The following is an 11,551-nucleotide window of genomic DNA, read 5'->3' on the forward strand; positions in this document are numbered from 1 at the left end:
CTGAACCCCAATAACAGAGGAGCGACTGTTGACTGTGCACACAGCACTTCCAGGCACCAACTGGCGGTGTTAGAGCCCGGGGACAGCAGGAGGAGCAGATTGGAGGTATTACCGCACACACAGCTGGGGATCAGCTGACGTTACTGAACCCCAATAACAGAGGAGCGACTGTTGACTGTGCACACAGCACTTCCAGGCACCAACTGGCGGTGTTAGAGCCCAGGGACAGCAGGAGGAGCAGATTGGAGGTATTACCGCACACACAGCTGGGGATCAGCTGACGTTACTGAACCCCAATAACAGAGGAGCGACTGTTGACTGTGCACACAGCACTTCCAGGCACCAACTGGCGGTGTTAGAGCCCAGGGACAGCAGGAGGAGCAGAGGAACAGAGTGTAGGCCGAAGCCTGATTGGAGCAAGTTGAAAGGGAACCTTTAACCCCCCCCCCAAGACGTTTGTAGCTGAAAGAGCCATCTTGTGCAGCGCTAAGGATGCAAAAGGAAAAGGTTGCTCTTTTAATTATGCTCCTTGCAAACACAGAAGTAAACACTAAAAATGTGTCCCCTTATACCGTTAAACCGTCACGGAGGTGGGAATTTCCTTCGTAATGGGACACAGCACAGCTGTCATTCCTATCCCCTTGGTGCCGTGTGCTGCCTCCTCAGCGTTGTTTTAAGCTGTCACGGAGCCTGCGCTGTTCTGTTATCCCTTGGCCATGCCCAATTAGCGCTGCCTGTCTTCTGACATAATTTGGTGTCAGGCTGTCAGTGCCTGTGCGTCCACGCTGCTCCAGATCCCACCTCGCAGTCTCGTCTAACGTAATCCCACTGCGGGCCTTGGATCCATGGGCATGCACAGTGCATATCCTCGACTCTCACTCCCCTCCTTCCCTCTTCTTCAGACTGTGCGTTGTCACGGCCGTGGCATGCTATTAGGGATCAGCTGACGGCGCACAGTCTAAAGAAGGCGGAGGGAAATGAGCGAGAGCCCGAGGGGAAGATATGTACTGCGCATGCCCATGGATCCCAGGCCCGCAGTGTGACTCAATCAGAAGACACTGCGAGGCGGGATCTATGGCAGCGCGGCCGCACAGGCGCAGCCAGCCTGACACCAAATTATGTCAGAAGACAGGCAGCGCAAATAGGGCATGGCCAAGGGATAACAGAACAGCGCAGGCTCCGTGACAGCTTAAAACAACGCTGAGGAGGCAGCGCATGGCACCAAGGGGGTAGGAATGACGGCTGTGCTGCGTCACATTACGAAGGAAAGTCCCAGCTCTGGGACGGTATAACGGTATCAGTGAACACATTTTATAAGTGTTAAGTTCTGCGTGTGCAAGGAGCCCAAAAAAAATAGCTACCTTTTCCTTGTGCAGCATTACTGCTGCACAAGATGGCTCTTTCAGTAACAAACGACGGGGGGGGGGGGCAGGTTCCCTTACATTCAGGTTGTTGTGCCAGCGTAGCGGTCGCAGGACACATTGCCGGCTACACAGCTGGGGATCAGCTGACGTTACTGAAACCCAATAACACTGGGTCGTATGTTTTGACTGTGCAGCCTGCACTTCTGAGCCGCAACTGGCGGTGTTGGAGCCCAGGAATAGCATTTCAGGTGGTAGAAAGATGAACACAGCAGAAGACCTGGATGACACCCAATTAATTAATCAGGCAGAGGAGTGGCAAATTCCTGCGAGATCCAGGCCTGGTTCATTTTCAGGAAAGTAAGCCGGTCAACGTTATCGGAGGATAGTCGCATGCGACGGTCTGTTAGTACACCACCTGCGGCACTAAAGACACGTTCCGATAAGACACTAGCCGCAGGGCAAGCCAGCACCTCCAATGCATACTGACTTAGCTCTGGCCATGTATCCAGCTTAGAGACCCAAAACTTGAACGGGGAAGAGCCGTCGGGGAGTACAGTAAGAGGGCAAGCCATGTAGTCTGTCACCATCTGACGGAACCGTTGCCTCCTGCTGACTGGAGCCGCCGGTGATGGTGTAGACATTTGGGGCGGGCACACAAAAGTGTGCCAGAGTTGTGCCATACTCGGCTTGCCTTGGGCAGAGGCACTGCTTCTGCTCCCTCTTTGGGCAGAGCCTCCCCCACTGCCTCGACGCACTGAGCTGCTTTGTAAAGCACTAGCAGCACTCCTCTCAGTTGGACAGGAGAAGATGATGGAATTCACCAGTGTGTCGTGGTACTCCCGCAATTTACGCTCCCGGGTCAACGCAGGGATGAGGTTTTGGACGTTGTCCCGGTAGCGAGGATCGAGGAGGGTGAACACCCAATAATCAGGCATGTTGAGAATGTGGTCGATGCGGCGGTCATTTCTCAGGCACTGCAGCATAAAATCCACCATGTGCTGCAGAGTGCCAACCGGCCCAGAAACGCTGTCCCCTGCTTGAGACATGATCTCTGCCCGCTCGTCATCACCCCACCCTCGCTGTACACACTGACCACTGGACAATTGTGTCGCTCCCTCCTCTGGACGGAGCTCTTCCTCGTCCATTGACTCCTCCTCATCCTCCTCACAAATTGGCCCCTGCGTACCCCTTTGTGAGGAACCACGTGGCGCTGACTCTCCAGAAGCTGATGGAAAAGGTGACTCCTCATCCTCCACCTCTTCCACCACATCATCCCTTAACCCTTGCAAAGTTTGCTGAAGCAGGCAGATAAGGGGGACAGTCATGCTGACTAGTGCATCATCTGCACTTGCCATCCGCGTGGAATAATCAAAAGGACGCAAAACCTGGCAGACGTCCTTCAGAGTGGCCCACTCTGTGGTTGTGAAGTCTGATCGGCGCTGACTGCGACTTCTTTGCGCCTGATGCAGCTGGTACTCCATAACTGCTTGCTGCTGCTCACACAACCGCTCCAACATATGTAACGTGGAATTACACCGGGTAGGTAGGTCACATATGATGCGGTGTTCCGGAAGGCGGAATCTGCGCTGCAGAGCAGCAATGCGGGATCTGGCCAAGCTGGAACGCCGCAAGTGAGCACACTCTAGGCGGACCTTGTGCAGCAGGGCATCAAGATCCGGATAGTCCCTCAGAAAACTCTGCACAACCAAATTGAGCACATGTGCCAGACATGGGATGTGAGTGAGGTTGCCAAGGGCCAAAGCTGCCACCAGATTTCGGCCATTGTCACACACTACCATGCCTGGCTGGAGATTCGCTGGCAGTAACCACACATCGCTCTCCTGCTTGATGGCATTCCAGAGCTCCTGCGCTGTGTGGCTTCGATGCCCCAATGAAACTAGTTTCAAGACGGCCTGCTGACGTTTGGCCACGGCTGTGCTCATGTCGGTCATAGGTAAACGTTCACGGGTCCATGTGGGGGTGGACTGTGACGGATCCTGCAGAGAGGAATCAGAGGAACTGGTGTAAGAGGAGGAGTCGATGCGTACAGACTGGATTCCTGCAATCCTTGAAGTGGGCAGGACACGTCCTGCGCCACTCGCACGATCTGTACCTGGCTCAACAACATTAACCCAATGGGCAGTGAGGGAAACATATCGCCCCTGTCCATGCTGACTGGTCCACGCATCGGTGGTGAGGTGGACCTTGCTACTGACGGCGTTCAGTAGCGCATGTTTTATGTTTGCCTCAACATGCCTGTGCAGGGCAGGGACAGCCTGCCTGCTGAAGTAAAAGCGGCTGGGCACCTTGTACTGTGGGACTGCCAATGCCATCAAGTCACGGAAGCTGTCAGTCTCCACCAGCCTGAACGAGAGCATTTCCAGGGACAACAGTTTGGCAATGCCTGCATTCAGAGCCTGTGCTCGGGGGTGGTTGGCCGAGAATGCCCGCCTTTTCTCCCATGCCTGTACTACCGATGGCTGTAGAGTAGACTGGGAGTGTGAGGATGACTGGGAAGGTGGTGCTGTGGGTGGAATTACACAAGGTCTCTGGGAGGAAGCCAAACCAGCTGTGCGTGAGCTGGAGGAAGAGGCAACACGAGCTGAAGAGGTGGTAGCTGCCGCTGTTGGTTGGCCTACATCTTCAGTGTGTTTCTGTAACTCCACCGCGTGCCTGGTCCGCACATGTTTCCACATATTTGTGGTATTGAGGTTGCTGACATTTTTCCCTCTTTTTACTTTATGATGACACAGCTTGCATTTGACAAAACAAATGTCATCTGCAACTGTGTCAAAAAAGGACCAGGCACTGCAAGTCTTGGGAGCGCCCTTTTTGGCTTTGGAAAGAGACAGGCTCCTAACGGGTGCCAAAGTGGAGGCTACAGGCTCCGCAGTCTTCCCCCTCCCTCTCCCTCTTTGGCCCGTAAGAGGAAGCTCTTCCTCTGAGCTGCTCCCACCACCTTCCTGTTCCTCACGCCACGATGGGTCAAGGACCTCATCATCTCCACTACCCTCTGCCACCAACTGCTCCTCCTGGGTAGTCTCAGCAGCACAGTACGCACGAGAAAGCAGCACCTGAGTTTCATCATCAGATGCGTACTGCGCTGTGGTCACCGGAGGCACTGGCCCACCTGCCTCTTCAGAGTCAGAGAGAAAAAGGTGTTGGGCATCACTGCACACTGCCTCTTCTTCCATTTCTCCAATGCTGCTTGGCTGGCCCCCTGTTTCCAAGCCAAGAGATTCAGAGAACAGAAGTAGAGACGGCTCCTGTCCTGGGCTCTCTGACTGCCTGGCCAATTTGGCAGGTGGTGAAGAGACAGATGGCTGCTCTCCAGTGCTCTGTGCCTGAGAGGATGTGGCACTAACTGAAGTCGATGCCGAGGCGTTAGCTGCCATCCACCCGACAACGGCTTCAATTTGGTCTTCACGCAGCAGCGGTGCACGGCGCTCTCCGACAAAGCTGCGCATGAAGGACTGTTCCCTGCTGAAACTGAGTGACGACGAGTCACCGGCGCCCGCAGCAGGCACAGAATCACCACGTCCTCTCCCTGCTCCTCTCCCTGCTCCGCGCCCACGCCCACGTGCCTTACTCCCTGCCCTCTTCATCTTGGTTGACAGATAAAGATAAGCAGAAAAGTACTAAGGCCTTAGTGTGCTTATTCCTGTAATGCTCCTCCTAACAGGTGTAAGAAACACTAATGTTGTAAATTGTGGACTAAACTTTATTATTTTTCAAATGTGGCCTACACAAGTGTAAGTTGTGTTTGGTGAACTTAACTTTTTTTTTGGTGCAGATCGGGCTACAGAGCTAGTTTAAATCACACGGAGACCGTGCAGACAGCCGTAAACGGCGCTGCAAGGCCAAAAAACCCTCCTCTACGTTATCCTATATAGTGTTTTTCCACTATTTAGCTGGATACAAGTGGAAAGACACTAATAGGAATTTTTTTTTTCAAATTTTAAACTGGCTGCACTATTTGAAAAAAAGGAAATTGTTTTTCAAGGTATGAGGCAGTAACGCACCCTGAGCTGAATCCAACCGGCTATGGCTGCACACAGACTACAGGGCGAGCTGCGCTCACACAGAGACCGTGCAGACAGCCGTAAACGGCGCTGCAAGGTCCAAAAAAACCCCTCTAGGTTATCCTATGTAGTGTTTTTCCACAATTGAGCTGGAGACTGGTGGAAAGACACTAATAGGAATTTTTTTTTTTCAAATTTTAAACAGGCTGCACTATTTCAAAAAAAGGAAAATTTTTCTCAAGGTATGAGCCAGTAACGAACCCTGAGCTGAATCCAACCGGCTATGGCTGCACACAGACTACAGGGCGAGCTGGGCTCACACGGAGACCGTGCAGACAGCCGTAAACGGCGCTGCAAGGCCAAAAAACCCTCCTCTAGGTTATCCTATATAGTGTTTTTCCACTATTTAGCTGGATACGAGTGGAAAGACACTTATAGGTTTTTTTTTTTTCAAATTTTAAACAGGCTGCACTATTTGAAAAAAAAGGAACATTTTTCTCAAGGTATGAGCCAGTAACGAACCCTGAGCTGAATCCAACCGGCTATGGCTGCACACAGACTACAGGGCGAGCTGGGCTCACACAGAGACCGTGCAGACAGCCGTAAACGGCGCTGCAAGGCCAAAAAACCCTCCTCTAGGTTATCCTATATACTGTTTTTCCACTATTTAGCTGGATACGAGTGGAAAGACACTAATAGGAATTTTTTTTTTCAAATTTTAAACAGGCTGCACTATTTGAAAAAAAGGAAAATTTTTCTCAAGGTATGAGCCAGTAACGAACCCTGAGCTGAATCCAACCGGCTATGGCTGCACACAGACTGCAGGGCGAGCTGGGCTCACACGGAGACCGTGCAGACAGCCGTAAACGGCGCTGCAAGGCCCTAAAAACCCCCTCTAGGTTATCCTATGTAGTGTTTTTCCACAATAGAGCTGGAGACTGGTGGAAAAACACTAATAGGAAATTTGAGAAAAAATGTGCAGCAGGCTGCACTAAGAGCAAAAAAGAACAACTGTGTGAGGCAGTGTGAACCCCCCCTGAGCTGAATACAACCGGGTATATGGCTGCCCACAGACTACAGAGTGAGCTGCACACACACACACACACAGAGACCTTGCAGAACGCTGTTAAAACAGCGCTGCAAGGCAAGAGCAAGGTGAACAGTGAAGAACACACAGCGTTTTGCTAAATTAGCCTTTGGAAAGGAAAATAAAGCAATTAGCAAGCTCAACTGGCCCTCAGTTAGAACACAGCGTCCTGTCCCTAACTGAAATCACAGCCGAGTGAGCGCAAAATGGCGGCAGCGCTTTTTTATAGTGCAGAGTGACATCATTTCAGCAGCCAATCCCAGCCTTGCCAGTACTTACATGCCCACCATGCTAAACAGGATGTGCCCACACTTTCATTCATTCCTCATTGGCTGCTGCGTTCAATTTGAATTCTGGGAACTTCCGATTCCGGTATCCGATACGCGGGAAGTATCGGAATTCGGTATCGGAATTCCGATACCGCAAATATCGGCCGATACCCGATACTTGCGGTATCGGAATGCTCAACACTAGTTACCACATTTTGAGAGCTATAATTTTTCCATATTTTAGTCCACAGAGTCATGTGAGGTCTTGTTTTTTGCGGGACGAGTTGACGTTTTTATTGGTAACATTTTCGGGCACGTGACATTTTTTGATCGCTTTTTATTCCGATTTTTGTGAGGCAGAATGACCAAAAACCAGCTATTCATGAATTTCTTTTGGGGGAGGCGTTTATACCCTTCCGCGTTTGGTAAAATTGATAAAGCAGTTTTATTCTTCGGGTCAGTACGATTACAGCGACACCTCATTTATATTATTTTTTATGTTTTGGCACTTTTATACGATAAAAGCACAGATGATTGGCCTCGGGGAGACCAAAACATCCAACACCGCGGAGACACCATCACGTGTTTCTCAACGCAGTGATTCCAGAACACTGCCCCCATCCCTTATGGGAAATATGCAGATGCATGTATAGAATTTGCGGAGACACCATCACGTGTTTCTCGACGCAAGCAGTGAATAGCCAGGCCTTTCCCCGGGAAGGAACAACCACGGGAAGGGCAGCATCCTATGAAGGAAATCCACCTATGCCAAGCATGGTATCCATCCACAGACAGCTGTTTTGGGGTTTTTGCCCCTCATCAGTGTGGAGTAGGAATCTGGCTATTAGGAGCAGTGCCTAGTAAAAAGGCTATAAAGGCACAGATGATTGGCCTCGGGGAGACCAAAACATCCAACACCGCGGAGACACCATCACGTGTTTCTCAACGCAGTGATTCCAGAACACTGCCCCCATCCCTTATGGGAAATATGCAGATGCATGTAAAGAATTTGCGGAGACACCATCACGTGTTTCTCGACGCAAGCAGTGAATAGCCAGGCCTTTCCCCGGGAAGGAACAACCACGGGAAGGGCAGCATCCTATGAAGGAAAGCCACCTATGCCAAGCATCGTATCCATCCACAGACAGCTGTTTCGGGGTTTTTGCCCCTCATCAGTGTGGAGTAGGAATCTGGCTATTAGGAGCAGTGCCTAGTAAAAAGGCTATAAAGGCACAGATGATTGGCCTCGGGGAGACCAAAACATCCAACACCGCGGAGACACCATCACGTGTTTCTCAACGCAGTGATTCCAGAACACTGCCCCCATCCCTTATGGGAAATATGCAGATGCATGTAAAGAATTTGCGGAGACACCATCACGTGTTTCTCGACGCAAGCAGTGAATAGCCAGGCCTTTCCCCGGGAAGGAACAACCACGGGAAGGGCAGCATCCTATGAAGGAAAGCCACCTATGCCAAGCATGGTATCCATCCACAGTGTGTTCCTTGTTGTTTTTTGCCTCGTTTTTTTTTTTTTTTCTCACGGTGTTTACTGAAGGAGTTAACTAGTGGGACAGTTTTATAGGTCGGGCTGTTACGGACGCGGCGATACTAAATATATGTACTTTTATTGTTTTTTTTAATTTATTTAGATAAAGAAATGTATTTATGGGAATAATATTTTTTTTTTTTCATTATTTAGGAATATTTATTTTTTTTTTTTTACACATTTGGAAACATTTTTTTTTAACTTTTTTACTTTGTCCCAGGGGGGGACATCACAGATCGATGATCTGACAGTTTGCACAGCACTCTGTCAGATCACCGATCTGATAGCAGTGCAGGCTGCTTCACAGTGCCTGCTCTGAGCAGGCTCTGTGAAGCCACCTCCCTCCCTGCAGGACCCGGATCCGCGGCCATCTTGGATTCGGGTCTGGAGCAGGGAGGGAGTTAAGACCCTCGCAGCAACGCAATCACATCGCGTTGCTGCGGGGGGCTCAGGGAAGCTTCCCTGCACCGCCGGCACATCGCGATCATCTTTGATCGCGGTGTGCCAGGGGTTAATGTGCCGGGGGCGGTCCGTGACCGCTCCTGGCACATAGTGCCGGATGTCAGCTGCAATAGGCAGCTGACACCCGGCCGCGATTGGCCGCTCTCCCCCCGTGAGCGCCGCTGATCGCGCTGGACGTACTATCCCGTCCGTGGTCATAGGGGCCCACCCCACCTCGACGGAATAGTACGTCCGATGTCAGAAAGGGGTTAAAGGGCAGTGTAGCATAGCTAACAGGTGCTGATCAAAAGGTTTGTAATGTGAAGCAGCTAAACTCAGTTGTTCTGTCCTTCTTCCCACATCAATCTTATCTGAAAGTTATGAGATGTCTGTGCTCTAATCTTCCAGCACTTTCTAATCATGCAGTAGGTTAGACCTGGAGATCAGAGCTGTATCATTGCATCTCACAGTTAAAAACCTAAGCTATTATGTGAGGGGGTGTTCTTTTTTTGAGTTGTGTTGTTGCCTGCTCATGATTGGGCAACTCATACAGAGATAAGAAATCCCCACCCTGAGTAAAAAAAATCCCTTTTGCACATAATAAAGGTTAACTCATTAAGTGTCAAATACATTAATTTTTAATATATTCGCAATGTAGAGGCAAAAATAAATAATACTAATTTATAAAAATTAAACATTTGATTTTTCTCTTCAGCCCCTATTGCATTGTGTCCACAAATGTCAAAATGTCAAAAAATGTGTCAAAATTTGATGAAAGATCCCAACATAACTTTCTATGATTTGTTATAAATATCGAGATAGTACGTTATTTGCAAAGGTAAATTTTAATTCTCTACATATCAGGCAACGTGAATGCACTGACAGATTAACAGACTTCCGGAACAATTGCCCTGGTTTCTGAATCTAATGGAGATTTGATTGTAAGCCCTAATTGGTGTCACGGTTGCACTGTCCATGGAAGACTGGCAGTTAATAATAGAGCTTCCCTGGACAGGCTTAACACAAGCCATTCTGTTTACCAGATCCAAAGAGTTGCCCTGGCCTTAGCCCTTAAACTCCTATACAGTGATCTGGACCTACACAGGGGCCTCTGGGCTGGGGCTAGGAAGTATCTGCTGACCAATGGAGCAAGCTGAACATGATAAGAGTTGACACGCTTGGTCAATGCCAAGAGGTCACATCATGGACAAAATCAGGCAGCAAGCAGATGGTCAAAATTCAAGTCAAAGTCAGAAAACATGAGAAATCAGGAACTCCACACAAGAACAAGGACTAGAGCTATATGCCAGGTAAGCAGAATTCATTGAGAGCAGTGGAAGTAAAAAATCCACGAACTTGAATAACAGACAAATTTGCCAAGACCTCCCAGAAAGAAGTAATGAGTAATGACAACCAAATCATTAACCCTATAGCTCCATGGTCTAGTGGCACCAAAAGTCTTAGGAATTAAACAAGACTGTCAGTGTCACGTGTCACTCGCAATAAAGATGTGGTGTCGCCTAGTGGACAGAGTAGGGATAGAGGTGACAGAAACCGACACTGATGTTTCAATTGGGGACAGAAATGGATAAACCTTTGTTTTTGGTGCAAGCCAATTATGTTTTCTGCATCAGCAAACATTTCTTATTCAATTACATTTTGCATGTTACATTTCTTCATTAACTAATGACTAATGAGAAGTACTTTACTATGTCAAAAATCAACCTATTCCTGGAAATTGTAATGTGGATGCTTTCTTCTAGTAATATCTTTGAGTGAATAAAATATAATTCTAAATTGCAATTAGAAGCTTTAAACTGTTTCCCTTCCCATTCCTTTAAGGTAAATTACTTTTTATGTATGTCATAAATAAACCATAGAGATACATGCAGATATTCTGTGGTGATCACTGATGGGCTTTCTCTTCTCTGTAATTAATGTTGAAACAAAGTGTAATTGAGGCAATAGAAATCCATCTTTTACATCATTGCTACCAAATCAGTCTGTAAACTTTTGAAAAAGAGTTGCTGTAATTAGAGATGGGCAAAACTAGTGTCTGTGCACAGACCCCGAACATGGACTTCTCCCGGAAGTCATTGTCATTGCAGAGCAGCCAATCAACAAGCATTTCCTGTGTGGACACTTCCGGCCCCATCAGAGCTATGTTAGGTGTTGATTGGCTGGTGCTCTGTGAGAAAAATAAAAAAGACATGCTGTCTCCTCTATTCTTGATAACAAGTGCAGGTAAAGTTGACAGCTGTGGGCTGTAGCTTTTAGCGTTATCCTTGACACATGTGGTCACAGTTCCGTCATCTCGTGGCTACGATGTATTTTTCATTTGGCAGGGCTCCACGTCACACCTCAATTCATTTCTTAGTCACCTTAATGATAATCCATTTAATATTAAACTGACCTGGAAATACAGTCAAACTGTAATTGGTTTTCTAGATCTTCAAATCTCAAAATCCAGAGATGGAACTGTCTGTACAGACATTTTCAGAAAGACTACTGCGACCAATGCATTACTGCATTTTACGTCCTCACGTCCACCGAAGCTTAAGAGTTCTATTCCCATAGGGCAATTCCTGCGGGCCCGCCGCATTTGCTCAAATGACGTGACATTTCATAAACAAGCTAAAGATCTACACTGTAGATTTAAAAATAGGGGCTACCCAAACAAAGATATTGCCAGGGGTTAGAAACAAACCTAGAAGCAAACTGGGAACCTCTGTCGGACGCAATATTCTCCAGAATACCATGCAAACGTACCACATGCTGAAAAAACAATGGAACCAAATCAGAAGAAGAAGGCAATTTAGG

This window comes from Ranitomeya imitator, chromosome 1, assembly GCF_032444005.1.
Source record: "Ranitomeya imitator isolate aRanImi1 chromosome 1, aRanImi1.pri, whole genome shotgun sequence".
Taxonomy (NCBI): domain Eukaryota; kingdom Metazoa; phylum Chordata; class Amphibia; order Anura; family Dendrobatidae; genus Ranitomeya; species Ranitomeya imitator.